The 16,915-nt window shown below is 33.1% G+C and overlaps 1 long non-coding RNA gene across 1 annotated transcript; it reads right to left on the bottom strand.

The window, feature by feature from the left end:
- Positions 1-2,031, bottom strand: LOC121223133 (uncharacterized). The gene is made up of 4 exons (XR_005920554.1): positions 1,703-2,031; positions 1,453-1,522; positions 505-650; positions 1-297 (listed from the first exon to the last, which is right to left on the bottom strand). It is a non-coding gene; the product is annotated as an uncharacterized lncRNA (long non-coding RNA).
- Between the last annotated feature and the right edge of the window lie 14,884 nt (positions 2,032-16,915).

Raw genomic sequence — 16,915 nt, 5'->3', positions numbered from 1 at the left:
CAAACAAACGTTAAAACTATTTGATTATTTTCAAAAAAACACTTAAGCAGTCACTTAAGTTTTCAACGGAAAATTTACAGAGTTTTGATTTTGAAAACCAATTTTTTTGTTGTTAACTCGTGTGGTTTCACAGTGTCATTTTAAACCACTCAAAAACAAACAAACAGAACAAAAACAAAAAATGAAAGTCTGAACAAGTTTACAAACCAAAATAATTAAAACTTAAACCTTCAAATCAATAAACCGAAAATAATCCGAGCTCCCACACGTCGTCCGATGCTAAATTTTACTAATTACCTAAAATATCAAAAATAAAACAAAGGAGTGATCCATAGAGCCCAGTGTATAACGAAAGTCGAATATGAAACACGCAAACACAATATTCAAATTAGAATATCACAGAGAATTTCATATCGATTAATTAAACAGAATTGATGATGCATGAATATGCCAATGTGGTATTTTTTAAAAAAAATAATGCAAAATTTCCAGAAAACTTCTTACCCAACTCCGCTACACACCAAAATAAAGTTCCTCAGAACTTGTCCATCCACAATCGCACCAAAAGTTAATCGTAGACAATGCCACCAGAAATTGCAGTTAAAACTGCCAGATAATATATGTCGTCAAGCCACTATGTTGCAGCCTAACTGCCATAATAGAAAATGTGGATAAACCACCAAATAAGGTAGATCATTAAGCTGCCAGAACTTCCTCCGTACCATAGTATCCCAACCCCATGCAATGTGACATGGCATGCATAAACTGAACAAAATGATAAACATGTTGAACATGCTTTCATATTCTTAATAGAAACCAGTAAGCATGCGATTTCATGCTTTGTAGATAGATGTATCAGAAATACAAATCGCCATAATGTTAAATGCATAGTCATATAGCTGATTGAAAAATTTGAAATAACACAATCGCATATCATACACACATATACAGACTTGGCAAATTACAACATACCATCAGAACTAATAGTATCGGATCATGCAAATATATTTCACATATTTTAAACACATCATACAAAGAACTAGATTAATAGATACCGTGTTTTCAAGCCCTAATTAAGCAATACGGGCCCTACGAAAAGTCTAATTACGGATTTCAAAGTCAAATGGGCCTAGGTGAAATTTTGTAGAAAATGGGCCCACACGCTCATGTGGCCCACACGGCCCAAATGGCCAGCCCGTGTGGCCTACACAACCCAATTAGCTTAGATCGTGTGGCTCACACGGTTTGGCATATGACCTACACATGCCTGTGTCGCTAACACGACCAAATTAGCCCAGACCGTGTGACTCATACGGTTTGGCACACGGCCTGTCACACGGTTGTATGGCGTCGACAACCTCAATTTTTGGCTTTTATTTATTTGAACACAACCATCAAATAAGCGATCCTAACACCACGACTCAGCCCCTTTCAAGGTACTCAATTACTCACCCAAATGGAACAACCGCTCAAAAAATCCTCGAACTTGCCGAATAAATGTTGAATGCCCCACAAACTTCTCCTATCGGAACAAAAAAAATGAGCAACACATACATTAATCACCATACCAAAAAATCTACATAACTAAGCGAAACGAGAACAATTATACTACTAAAACGAATTTACCACAACCATTTACGAACAGAAGAACAAAAAAAATAGAGGAAGAGTTGGCAATAGATGGAATAAACAACCGTAGTACCTTACAAAAGACGTCTTCTAAAAGAATGGAAATGGATTTTTTAAGAGAAGAATTAGGAAATAGAACGAACAAGAAAAGAAAACAATAAAGAAAAAATGAAAGAAAAACTCACAGTTGCCACTACATGAAAAACCAAAGTGAAAAGAATGAAACAAACAAAAAAATGGGAAAATGAGACAAAAGAAACAAAGGGACAACAAATAAGAAAGAGGGAGAGAGAGTGGGAGATGTGAGGAAAATGGGGAAGAAATCCTTTATCACTAACTTTTAAAACTACGCCACTAACTTCCACATATTAACCACATCAGTTTTTTCTTCCGAATTCAAAACAAAAATCATCTTCACTTTGCATACGTAGGATTCAAACATAAGACCTTAGGGTAAGCTAGCAAACACCTTACCACCAAACCAACATGCTCATTCTTTGAAAATATTACTTATGATAGATGATCAAGAATAGAAGTTACAACAAAAACACCAAAAAATTCCAAGAGTGAGATTTGAACCTATGACCTCGGACACACACATCCAAAGCACTAAACCATTGAAGCTAATACTTTACATAATTTTCACAATCTTAACTCAAAATTCAGAGCATGACAACTATTGGTTTCACTAACCCAATTTCTTCCAACATGATTTTCGGGATGTAACATAGCTATTGCTAAGCTTCAAAGGTTCAATTACTTTCAGGGTAAGTTTATCTTGATTAATTTTTTGTAAATTTTATATTTTTGAGATTGTGAGAAATCAATTTAGCTAATCCAAGTATTATTTTTTCTAAACTATTAAGGTATTAAAAAGTTGTTATTGATGATTTCTTAAATTTTTTGGTGTTAAATTTATAGAGTTTTTTGGTGTTAAATTTTTTGTAAATTTTTTTTATATTAGAGTTTACCATACCTACAATGTACATGAAAAAAATAAATAATTGACGTATAAAAATTATATATAAAGAAAAATATATCAAAAAATTAATTGATATTTTTAAAAAATAAAATATATATAACATAATGATATGTATAAATATATTTTCATTATATCCACAATGTAAGTCAAAAAAATAATGATATTTGAAATAATTATTTTTATAATATTAGAATTTATCGTATTGAAAAAAATAAATATTTGACATAAAAATTACATATAAAAAATTAGATAAAAAATTAGTTGATGTTTTTAAAAAATAAAGTATATTTAACATGATAATGTGTATAAAAAAATATTTTTATTATATAATTACATATTTATTATTTTACCTATGTAAATAAAGAAATTATTAATTAAAAATAAAATAAAAAACTTAAAAACATGTTTATTAACTAAAAACTTGAAAATAGCAAGTTTATTAATTAAAAATATTAATTAACATTTTTTTGAAAGGAGGGATTTAAACTTAGGACCCAATTATAAAAGATGCAAGCTTTTAACAAACAGACAAAAGAAAACGCGTTTGATATAAAACATCTTTTAAAAAACGCTTTTTATAAAGAACATTTTGTTACGTCAACTTCTGATTTCAAACGAACTATTTCTCTCAATTAATGTAAGAAAAAAAAAACCTAAATCGCTAATTTTTTTAAAAGTGGCCCTTTTTACTAATTTTACCTACAAAAAGCAAATATCTTTGAAAAAAGAAAAAGCAAAACAAAATTCCATTATTGCAAGTCCTTTCCGACACCACTGACCAAAACAAAATGAAATTAAGACAATGTTTGTCTAATACTAACAACTTAAAGTGTTCTGTCAGTTTTATTTCATTTTATTGTTAAAAGTCCCTTTCGAAACATATGTACTTTGCTAAAAAATTAATTCATGATTTTATTTCTGGTATAACCCTATTTTTCTATTTTGATACTTTAATTTTTTATTCAATTTGGTGTTTAAAATATATTTATTTTTTTAGTTTGATATCTAAAATATGTCTCCATTATGTTTTTAAATTCACTTTCTAATCGACATTTAAAAAAATTGATAGTCAATCAAATAAAGCCACATGACGTTCTTTTGAAAAAAATATTTTTCATTTATGAAATATATATAGACCTTAAAAATTATAAAAATGGAAATAAATATATATAGGTTTTACCAAAGTCAAAGTCCAATAAAATTCTTTCTTCCAAATCAAAATTAATTAAATTAATTATACATTGTTATAAATATTTTATTATTATAGGAGTAATTGTTTATTAGGATAATAAGTTTGATGTATTTTGGGATTCTAATGCCCATTAGAAGTAGAATTTTATATCATGTATACTTCTCATGTTTATAAATATATATTTTGGAGAAACATTATAAAAATTTTGATTGATCAATAAAATACGTACTTCTCTTTGTTCTCTTATTTCTCTCGTTCTTTACCATCTTTGTTATCTTATTTTTCTTTACTTTTATAACATATTATCAACACAAATCTCTTCTAAACATTTTCCTTAAATTATTTCCCGTAGCCCAAACAAAATTTTGAAAAAAATTTCTCTTAACCCACTAAAGGGTTTGAACCTACACCCATCGGTTTTTATCCCTCTTCCTCAATCGATTGCCTACCTATCAACCATTAAAAAGTTTTCCTCAAGAAAATTATAAAAGATTTGCCATTGGAGAGAAAATAATAAAACAAGGCATCGTTGAGAGGAATCAAAACCGCGTCAATTACCACCATTCCTTAATCGCTTAGCTAATCAAAGATTCTAATTATATAGTGCCAAGATGAAAACATATTTATCTATATCTGATCAAATTAATTCATTTGAGGATTGAAGATCAAATTTATTCTCCAAAGTCTTATACACAAGATGCAGAGATGTGCAGGAAGTTTTTATTTAATGATTCATATTGAGATTATTTTTTAATATATGTTTATTATGATTTATTTGATTAACTAGTGTTAATATAAATCTGTATCAATCTGATTCTAGCATGCAAATTAGGCTATAATCTAGGATATTTTGTCTAGTTATTTTCATGTATATTTCTTTGGTACTAGTAGAAATATCTAGCACTTGTACAATAATAGACACACATAAATTCATTCCTCTTACTTTTTTTTAAGTTTATAGCATGGTATCAAGAGCTTAGGTTCCTTTTCTTCTTCTTTTTCCTCTGTTTTTTGGGTCTTGTTTATAGTTTTGTCATCTGTTTCCCATGCTTTGCCTTTTTTTGCCCAAGCCAATCCGTCTCCAAGTCGAGCCATCATACTCAAGCCATTCAAAGTCGTTGACTACTCCGTTGACCAAACCGCTCCCACCATTTTTCGTCGATCTGCTCCTATTTCTTCACTCTCTTTCTATCTAATTTGTCTCAATCATGGAGAAAATAAAGAATTCTCGACTTGGAAATGTTTTTTTTGTAAAAGTTATCATCAGAACGATCATCAATTCGCCTTCTACTCTAAGGTGGAATGTCATTACTTTCATAAACATGACCACCTTATTCGCGACTGTCCGATTTGGCCCCTTCGAATTGGTGAAACTACTAAGGTTTATGGATCTCTCAACTCTAAAGGAGTTTTTCTTGTTCTTGGTTCATCTGTTGTTGCTACTGCTTGCACTAATTTTGCTTCCCTCTCATTAAGTTACTTAGTACCTCTCTTGAAACAGATTTTATCTTCCAGTTCCTCTTTACATTCTGTCTTGTCTGTTACTCCGGGTAATTCTACTTGGCTTGTTATAATCATATGACACCTAATTTATAAAATTTCTCCACACATGTCTCTCACCTCCTCTCTTCCACCTATTCATATAACTAATGGTACAAAAATTTCTATCACACATTTAGGTCATGCATCCACCTCTACCCTTAGTCTCCCGGACACCTATTTTGTGTTGGATTTGGAGCCCTAAATGTAGTACTTCGTCAATATACACTTGTAATTTTTCTGAACAAATTGGTCAATAAAATAAATTCATTAATTACATTAATATAATTTGTATAATTGTCCTCACATGGTTTTTGCACGCAAAGCAAAATAGAAGCAAATGTTGCTCATTAGTTGTCTAAATGTTTAGTTAATACTAAGCGATATTATGTGGTCGAATCATAGTACAAAAAGACAACTTGTATTACTAGACAAACCTAAAAATGTCTTTATTCTAATAAAAATGAGTTAATCGATTGAAAGACTAATATGTCATCTATGAAGTCCAATTATGGAGATGTCTTGTCTTGGGCATCGGAGCGGATGACTCCCAGAAGATAGAGACATATATGTGACTAACTGGACTGATAGTACATCGGACATGACCTAAATAGAATAGATCTTAAATCTATTTATAGATTTATTCACTTGTGATATTCATAATGTGACATACCTAAATCCTGAGTCGATGGTAGATTATGTATGCATGACTCGTACACTTTGATGTAAGTAAAAGCTTGAGTTCAAATAGATAAGGAAACAAAAACTGATGCATTAGGTGTACGACTTTTGTAGTATGTAGCATCGTTGCTTATCATTGCAGTCGGGGAATGAGACAAGTGTGGCAGTTGAAGTAGTAGGAGATGTACATCTTTATTTTGATAATTTTAAGAAGGTTACTTTAAAAGATGTTTTCTATGTACCAAGTTTCAAAAGAAACTTAATTTCAGTTGTATGTTCATATAAAGAAGGTTTGACCGTAACTTTTAATAATGGAATTGCAATATTTAGAACTCAAAATCTTATTTGTAATGGATGGATGTCAAATAACCTCTATTTTATTAAACCAAAGATGTACACACTGCTTGAGACTAAAATATTGAATAAAAGACTTAAAACTTCTCACTCTAATGAAGTGTACCTTTAACATTTGAGACTTAGTCATATTAACTGAGAAAAACTCAATAGACTTATTAAAGATAACATCTTAAGTTAGCTTAAAGAAGTTGATCTTCCACAATGTGAGTCTTACTTGGTGTGTAAGATCATTAAGCGGTATTTTAATGCAAAATGAACGAGGGCCAAAAACCCCTAGAACTTGTGCACACTGACATATATGGCCCCATGAGCATTAGTGCAAGAGGTGGTTATGAGTATTATGTAACCTTTATTAATTATTAATCTAGATATGAGTATGTATACCTGATGCACCGCCAGAGTAAAACCTTTGATAAATTTAAAGAGTTTCATGCAGAATTGGAGAAACAACTAGGTTTACCCATTAAGGCACTTCAATCTGATCGATGTAGGGAATATTTATATGGGTTCTTAGGGTACCTCATAAAGAATGTGATTCTATCCCAATTAACCGCGTCGAGTACTCTACAATAGAATGACGTGGATGAGAGAAGGAATCGAACATTGTTAGATATGGTATGTTCAATGTTAAGTTATTCGAAGCTGTCAATCTCTTTTTGGGGATATGCAGTACAAACAATATGCTATATTCTGAATGATGTTCTAACTAAGGCAACATCAAAAACTCCATACGAATTGTGGTATGGAAGGAAGCCAGGTCTAAAACATTTAAGGATTTGGGGATGCCAGCTCACGTATTGGATAAAGATTCGAGGAAGTTGGACTTACGGACAGGATTGTGCATGTTTGTAGGATATTCAAAGTTTACAAAGGGTGGTTTTCTTTATAACCAGAAAGAGTAAATTGTTATAGTGTCAACTCATGCTACTTTTCTCGAAAAAAGTTACATGAATGAATTCAATACTTGAAGTAAAGAGGTACTTGAGAAGCTTTTGGGAAATACACAAAGAAATCATCTCTCCGAATGGAAAACTGGAAACTTATAAGGCCAGACTTGTAGCAAAAGGTTATACTAAAAAAAAGGTATCGATTATGAAGAAACCTTCTCTCCAATTATCATGCTTAAGTCAATCCGCATATTACTATTCATTGCAGCGGCTCTTGATTACAAGATCCAACAAATGGATGTTAAGACAACATTTCTAAACGGGTAATTTAAAGATAGCATCTACATGATGCAACCTACTAGATATATAGCTAAAGGAAATGAACATAAAGTTTGTAAATTGCTTAGATCCATATATGGACTTAAGCAAGCATCTTGCTTATGTAATCAAAGATTTGATCAAGTGATTAAGACTTTTAGATTTGAGCAAAATGTAGGCGAACATTATGTTTACAAATGTTTAAGGGATGGAAAGGTGACTTTTCTCGTTCTGTATGTCAATGTCATTCTACTAATTGGAAACGATGTAGGGACATTGTCATCAGTTAAATTGTGGTTAACCCAATAGTTTATCATGAAGGACTTTGGAGAAGCCAATTTTGTTCTAGGTATTTGAATCCTAATAGATCAAAAGAACAAAGTGATAGCACTATCTCAAGCTTCATACATAGATAAGATATTGGAGCGTTATGCAATGAACGATTCGAAGAACATAAATCAACCCTCCGTATTGGGATTTCATCTCTCTTTAGAGGACTGTCTTAAAACAGCTGAATGAAAGGGAACATGAAAAAGGTTTTTTATGCTTCGATAGTTGGAAGTCTCATGTATACTATGCTATTCTATGCATACGCCTAAATATCTATTTTACAGTGGGGTTGTTAACTCGATATCAGGAGAATCCAAGACCAAGGCATTGTGAAGTAGTTAAGCATATACTCAAGTATTTACGGTGAATGATAGGTTATATACTTGTGTATCCTGGAGGAGATCTCACTCCTATCAAATATACTGATCTTGACGTCCAAACTTGTTAGGATTTTAGGAAATCAATATTGGGCTGTGTTTTTGTCCTAGGCGACGAGTCTATTATGTGGAGAAGTGTAAAGAAGTCTTGTACTACTGACTCCACTATGGAGGGCTTAATATGAGGTATGGAAAAGATATGGCTCTATAATAGTGTGGATATAGCTAAACCCAAATTAACCACATAAGGAAAATACGTAAAGGAGAGTAGTGTTTAAGGAATAGTGGACGCAGTCAAAGATCGCATATGAGGACAAACCCCGAAGATTTGTTTAGACAAGACTCTTTTAGGTAGAGAGCTCTTTGGGAAACATGTGGAGGGCACAAGAATCCAAAACATTACTCATCTACTTCACTAGGGCAAGTTGGAGACGTTGGGTTTAGTGCCCTAACTGTAGTATTTTCGTCAACATACACTTGTAAATTTGTCGAATAGATTGGTTAATAAAACAAATTCATTGATTACATTAATATACTTTATATAATTTCCCTCACATGGTTTTTGCATGCAATGAAAAATACAAACAAATGTTGCTCATTGGTTGTCTAAATATTTAACTAATACTAAGCAGTATTACATGGTCGGATCGTAGTAGAAGAAAACTTGTATTAGTAGATGAACCTAAACATGTCCTTAGTCTAATGAAAAATGAGCAAACAAATAGAATGACTAATATGTTGTCTATAAAGTCTAATTAAGGAGATGCTTTGTCTTGGGCATTAGAGCGGATGACTCCCAGAAGATAGAGACATAGATGTGACTGATTGGACTGATACTACATCATACTAGACCCAAGCAGAATAGATCCTAAATCTATTTATGGATAATGTGACATACCTAAATCCTGAGTGGATGGCGGACTATGTATGTGTGACTCGTACACTTTGATGTCAATAACAGTTTGAGTTCAAAAAGGAACATAAAGTTGGTGCGTTCGATGTACAATTTTTGTATTATGTAGCGACATTCACAATAGTGGAATTCATAGCCCAAAACTCGGGTAAATGATATCCTTTCATTAACATTACATGGTTGATGAAAAGTAAATGTAGCCATCGGTCGTCCATCTTTGTGATGGATGACTTGACCACTATTTGATAGTGATTGACTTTTCATGTAGGAAGATGTAATGGTTACTATGAGATAAAATATGATCATATTGGGAGAATAAATATTATCTTAAAGATATCAATGATATCCTATGATGGTAACACATTTATGACAAGGTATTGAACAAGCACTGAGTAGGTGTTTTCATAATGGTATGTTTTTGGGGAGTGCTCAGTCACGAAACTATAGTGGAATGACTTCGTGTCTAAATGAGTTTATAATTAATAGGTGAAAAGTTGGAACTTAATTATATATCATTTGAGTCTCAACTATATACGTCCAACGAGTCCCTCTGCTAGCTCGTTGAAATGGGAAACATTCTAGAATGATTATTGTTTTGAAGCCTAAAAATGAGAATAAACTATTCGGTCATAGTCAACATGTTGAGTTGTAACATATTGAACGAATTTCTAGAAATTTTACTGAGGGAAAAATCATCAAAATTTTATTGGAGGTAAAATCATCAAAAGTTTACTGGTGTACAATTGAGATGAGAAAATTATTTAATATGTAAATATTAAATTTTATTTTGGGAAATAGAAAAACTGAATAAAGTTGGATCACATTACAGAGTACTAGGTCAAAAGGGCCAAAGAAGTACTTGTAATTGGACTCAATGTGAGAGAGACCCAAAACCCCTCATGTAGCATGAAGGGGGCGAAAACCCTAAAACAGATACTTATTTTTTATCGTTAACTTAATAAGTTTTGGTAATCCACAGAAATTCTCATGGTACCATCCTTCTTCTTCATAAACAACACGATGCTCCCTAATGCGATACACTAGGTATAATAAACCCTTTATCGGGAAGCTCCTAAAGTTGTACCTTTAATTCCTTAAGCACTTTTGATGCCATGTGGTAGGGAGCAAAGGACACTAGGGTAGTCCCTAGAAAAACATCGGTCCCAAACTCTACCTCTCGGTCCGGTGGTAACCCAAGAAATTCCTTAGGAAAGACATCCGAAAAATCCTTAATCGTACCAATAGTCTCCACTGCTAAACCAGCAACACTTGTATCCTACAAATAGGCCAAATATGTTTCACACCCTTTTCAAACTAATTAATCAGCTACAATAACGGATATTACGTTAGATAAATAATCTCGATGCTCATCAACCATCACAATTTCCTCACCATCCAAAGTTTTTCAAAGTTACCCCCTTTAAAGCATAATCCAAACTATCTTGGTGCTCCACAAGCTAGTCCATGCCCAAAATTAGATCGAAATCCCTAAACAGCAACTCCATTAGATCAGCCAGAAACACAACCCCTTGATTTTCAAGCGAATATCTTCTATAAACCTTATTAACCCAAACTGATTACCCAACAGACTAACCACAAAAACCTCACTAGTAATATCCTCAACAGAAATCCCCAAATTACTAGAAACCTAGCTAGCAATATATGAATGCGTAGAACGAATATCAATCAAAGCAAAATACATATGAGAATGGATAAAAATGCACCTGCTATCCCATCGGCTGAATCCCTATCCTTGCGACGTCTCACAGTATAAACCAAAGCAGGTTGCCTAGCCTCAGTCTGATTTGCACCTCGACCTAGTGCCCTCTGTCTACGACCATTACCATTACCACCCCTAAACTGACCACGATCCCTTGGAGGCTACTGAACTACCCTTTGAGGATGAACTGAATCTTGAACCAAAGTTTGCATCTACTTAGCCCGACGTGGACATTCACTAATTTGATGTTCCATAGACCCACATCTGAAACATACCCCTATCATTCTCCAACACTCACCTGGATGGTGTCTATAACAATTGCACAGATTGGAGTTTGATCAACACCCACAACTGCCTTAACCTGCTGAGGTCTATCTACTCTGGCCCTTTTCTTAGGCCCCAAAGCTATACCTGAAGGATCTAATTCTCTTATTCTTATTTAGATTATTCTCCTGCTCTCTTCTCCCACGCTCCACGCTCTTAATTTCCTCCACAAACTTAGTCTTCTCTACTAAAGCTTCGAAGACCCGCTCATACTATGGAGCTACTAGAACTTTCAGATGTTAGCAGAATGCATCCTTAAAACGAACACTATTATCATACTCAGTAGCTACCAAACACTGAGCATACCTACTCAGACTCATACTTGGTCACTGACACCTCACCCTGCTTAAGCCCGATGAACTCTAACTTGCAAGCCTTTTCGTACCTTTCCCCTACATATTTCTTCTAGAGGTACTCTGGAAAAATGCCTAGGTCATACACTCAGCTTGTGTGCCTCGTACCACTGATTTCCACCACTGATATTCCTTATCACGAAGCAAAGATTTGTACCCTTTAATTTCTGCTACGGGGTACACTCCAAATCATTCATGATCCTCTTGATAGCCTTTATCTAATACTCAACCTAGACGTTATGGCTAGATCTTAAAGGTCACATTAACATTCTGAAACTTCGTTTCTTTGCTTTCAAAGCATCATTTATTTTTAAGTCCAAAACGTTAATCTATAATACCCATTTTATTAGAAATGTCATCCCAACGACTTTGTTTACTTCCTTTGTAAAAATACGTATTCTAGATTAAACTTTTGCAACAGAAAAATTATTAGACTTATTTAACTTTGAAACTCGAACGTTTAATTTTTAATTACCAAAAATCATGCTGAATTTTAAAAATATCTAACTAAAAGTTAGCAAATCTTAAAACCACAATTAAAGTCTGAAAAATAGTCCAAAAGTCCATAGATTTAAAATAAGAATTACTAAATTAGTTTTATATGATATAACCATTCAGCTCCTAAGAGCTACCAAAACCTAAGTCGAAGGGTTACCTAAAATATTAAGCAAACGAGGTGAGCTAAAAAGTTTCGTGTGTGTCATAGCCCACAAAAAAATCTTATAGTAGAAACATGCATATATGCACCTATATTAGAGTAGACAGATCAGAAATTACAACATGCTTAGCATGGCAAAATCATACAAAATAATCTTACCCCCATTCGCTACACACCAAATAGGGCTACTAGAACCTATTCATCCATCACACCAAAATGTGGTCATATCCACTCAGATAATTTGTAGCTGTGCGACCAGAAGTATATTGCGGAATTACCGCCAGAATCATATAGCACATATAAACTGCCAGAAATAGACTTCCTCCATCACATAACCATGTCCCACCCCAAATGAATATGCAAATTCATTCTATGTGATCATGCCACACAAACTCATAACAAATAGGATATATGGTATTAATACATAAAATTTAATAGAACAAGTCAAACTAAGTAGCTTACTCAGAATTTACTGATCAAAATCATACATATATTGAAATACGAATGCTCAGATTTACCGACTACATGGTCTTGCATGCTTACATATTATTTGCAAATCCAATTTAGAATCTCACAATTGGCCCAAGCCCAACAAAACGATCAAAATGGGCCCACATGTCTGTGTGGCCCACGCGACCTAGCACACGACCGGACACACGGTTGTTGATGTCATCTGCCTTCTTTGATTTTTCATGCAATTTCTAGATTTTTCATAATCTTTTCAGAATTTACGGGTTAGAACACACACCTGATTACTAATGGAAGTCGGCACCGCAGCAGCTAATAATTCTGCACACAACAAAAAAATTGAACCCATTAGTAAGAAACACTAAGTTTGAATCTAAGCTTTCGGCACTTGTTCACTTAACACCAACACCTAAACTTGGGCATTTAGTCACTTACCCAGAAAATCAATGGTTAACGACACCTAATTTGCCGGAGGTTGTGCGTCTCACGAACCTCACCTAAACAAAATCAACACAATTAATCCGATAAAAAAAGAAGTACCTTTGATAGAAAACAACGTTTAAATTTATGTAACTTATGATACTCTACCAAACCTCTAAAACACAACCAGCAACTAATAATAGAGGACTGACGACAACACGAAGCAAGTTTAAGTTCAAAACGATAACAGTAATGGGTAGAGGATCGACAAAAGTGAGAGGAATAAAGGTTGATAATGAAATTATGAAAAAAAAGAGAGGAAAAGATGAAGAAACAAAAAAGAGAGGTGGCAGAGAGAGTTTTCGGTAGCAAAATGAGGGAAATGGGGAATGAGGAGAGTGAGGAAAAGAGGGATGGTAGAATGGAGAGAGTGGGAGAGAGAAAAGTGGAGATAATTTCCTATAATTTTAAAAACAAATCTAATAAAAAACTAACCTACCAGATTTACTGTTATCCTATCATATTTCTAGGAATTTGAGTTTGACTCAGTTCCTAATAGTATGAGTGGCACAACAGAGAAAGAACAAAAAATTATTCCATTTTGGGCACAGCAGGATTCAAACTTGGGACTTAAAGATAAGCTAAAGCTTTACCACTGAACTAGTAGGCTCATTCTTGTTACAAGCTAACGAAAACAAAAGATAACCTACATGTGACCAGTCAAGTGTAGGGATAAAATCAATAAAATTCAAAGGAAGGAAATTGAACACAGAACTTCAAGCACTCATCCAGAACACCTAACCACTGAATCAGATTAATTTACTTAACACAATTTTTACCAAAAAATTTAAAGAATTTTAGGGTGTTACATAAAGAAACCCACAACATAACTAATTATTAAAACTCCAAAAGAGATTCAAGTGCTTGAATATTGAAATAATGAAAATAAAGAGATCGTGATAAGTTATGTCAATATAAGAAAATATGGAACAAGAATGAAAAGTTGTTGACAACAGTTTTGCATGCAATTTTATTATTGAGATAATGAAAGAAAATGATGATACGAATAAGTCTGCGAAGAAAATATAAACATGGAATAGATTGGCCAAAATAGAAAGATGCAATTTAAGTAGAATTAATTTGTGAAGGTTTTGGACTAGTAGTCCAAATATCTAAAGGTATAAAGCCAGTAAAGGTACAAATGAAGTAGTTTTGCAAAAAAAAAAAAGAAAGAATAGAATAAGAAACATGAAGTTTTTCCAAGTCCTGGCATTAATTATGAAAAGATATTCATTGTGATGGATGCAATAACCTTTAGATATCTTATTAATTTGGCAGTTCATGAAAGATTTGACATGCATTTTTTATTGTTGTTACAATATTTATAAGAATCACGATATAGTGGAAGTTTATATTAAAATATTTGAAGGTTTTAGAATGCTAGAAGTATATAAAAATTCTCGAGAAATTATTCAATATATGGATTGAATTGATTTGAACATATCTATTTTTATAGAAGGATTGTAATCAAAGTTTATCGTGATTATTGTTGGAACTCTTGAAGAGATCAAAATATATTTCAGCAAAATTTTCCTTACTCATGACATTCAAAAGAATGATGGTATAAATGTTTAACAAATACATTCATGTGATCATTTGAAAAGCTAGTATTCAAGATTGAATACTTAGAATATGATATATTATGTGATGTTGTCATGATAGGGAGTAAATATGTGTTGTACTCTTTTTCCTTTAATCAGATTTTTCACCATTAAGTTTTCCTAGTAAGGTTTTTAATGAGGCATCATGTTATGTGTATTATAGATATGTGTACCATTTTTCCTTCACTAATTTCCCACAAGGCTTTCTTAGTGGATTTTAATGACATTTCTATCAATAGACATCTAAGAGGAGTGTTATATTCTATTATTATAGAAGCGGATTTCCATCAGGATAAAATTTATCTCTTTGACTCTAATGTCCATTAAGTAGATTTTATCACATATACTTCTTTTTACGCCTCAAAATTTCTAATTTCGTTATGTAAATTACACAAATTGTCAGCTTATGGTATGTGTTTAGGATGTTGGAGGTCCAGTTCACCCGCTGGGAAAATTGTATTTTAATGAATAGGCCTTCTCTGTTTATAGCTTTTATTGATTGTTAGGTAATTACATCAGAATGAGCCTATTGATCTAATGGTTAAATGGGTGTTATTATGGTGGAGGTCATGTGTTCGAATCCCTATGCAGGCAAGGGTATTATTGTTTTTGCTTAGATTTCGGGATAGAGTTGTGTAATAGGGGATTCCTGAGTAGTGAATGTGTAGTGGAATTAGGGGGAGAAGCTTAAGGGATTTTGGGGTTATCGGGATTTTTTTCCCATAACCAATTTTGACTCTCTTTTCCCAAAAAAAATTATGCCATCTATTCTTCTCCTCTTTTCGAAATTCTTTGAGTTTTCCATCTTTCTTTTCTTTTTCTTCTTGATTTTTCCCTATCCATTTATTTTCCCATCGTTTTCGCACGCGGTTAGTAATCGCTTAATTTCGGTAAGTGTTTCTTTCGTTTTTGTCATGAATCTCTTAAGGACTAAAGTGGTAATGCTTTTTCTCTACGGTTTGGGTGTAGGGGAGGCTCGGACAGATGAATTTAGTATTCTTGTCTTAACAATAGTTAAATGGAGGGTTATCGTTGGTGGTAAGTTGGGTTTTTGTCGTTCTTAGTGGTCCATTCACTTGTAAATCCGTTAAATTGATGTGAGTGTCTTTATTATAGGCCTTGGAGTCTCGGGGACTGTATTACATAAAAAAACCAGTGTGTACCCAAAACGCAAAAAAAGGGATTCGGCGAAAAGCCAAAATTGCTTGCTATTTGGACAGCAGCAGTAGGCTAACTTTGAAAAATCACCATAAATTGTGAAATAGAATTATAGGATGAATAAAATATGTAATTAAATCTTATTGGGTCTAGTTTCTCATAGAAGAAACGGTGTAAGTAATGGAATTGTAAATAGTGAGGTATAATAAACTTTGTGAGACAAGGTTAGAATGAATTCGGGTTCCCCTGTTAAGACTTTGGAAAATCATCAAAAATTGGAGAAAAACAATTAGGGTTAAAATTACATTTTTAAATTATTAATAAGTCTATTTTCAATATAAGCAAATGGAAACATCATCTAATTTTTTTTACTAAGAGATAATAATTTTTAGCAAAGAAGAGACGAAGCTGTTAGATAGCAGAACAGGGGTAAGTTTGAAGATTTTACTGTACTTATTGGCTAAACCAAAATTCTAAAAATTTTATGGTAGAAACATATTTGAGTCTAGTTTCAAAGACATCAAGAGGATCTTAATTTGGAATTTTTTAGCTAAGATATAATTAATTTAGTAACAGTGACTAAGTAGACAGCTTTGAAGGAACATATAAGTAAATAGTGAAAATATATATGAATAATTAACTAGCACAGTTACATTAAAAATGGATCACAAGGCCAATTTGGTCCAGTGGGCCACATGGGCGTGTATCCCATTTGATTCTGGATATCTAAATGTATGTACTATTGATTGCATAATGACATTGACATATTTTGTATGTTGCATTGAATCGGGGTGGGTTGATGATATTTGGAGGAAATGTCTGAAAGCTATTAAGCCTGTTTATCTGGCAGCTCAACTGCAACCTTCTGATTATGTGCCACATTTCAGTACAACATGGTGTGTAGGAATTGGTGGGTTGATTAAATCCCCACACGGTGTGCAGGGTTGG

This window comes from Gossypium hirsutum, chromosome D11, assembly GCF_007990345.1.
Source record: "Gossypium hirsutum isolate 1008001.06 chromosome D11, Gossypium_hirsutum_v2.1, whole genome shotgun sequence".
In the NCBI taxonomy this organism is placed as follows: Eukaryota; Viridiplantae; Streptophyta; class Magnoliopsida; order Malvales; family Malvaceae; genus Gossypium; species Gossypium hirsutum.
The sequence above is the reverse complement of the archived record's forward strand: the minus strand, read 5'-3'. Positions and strand labels throughout refer to the sequence as shown.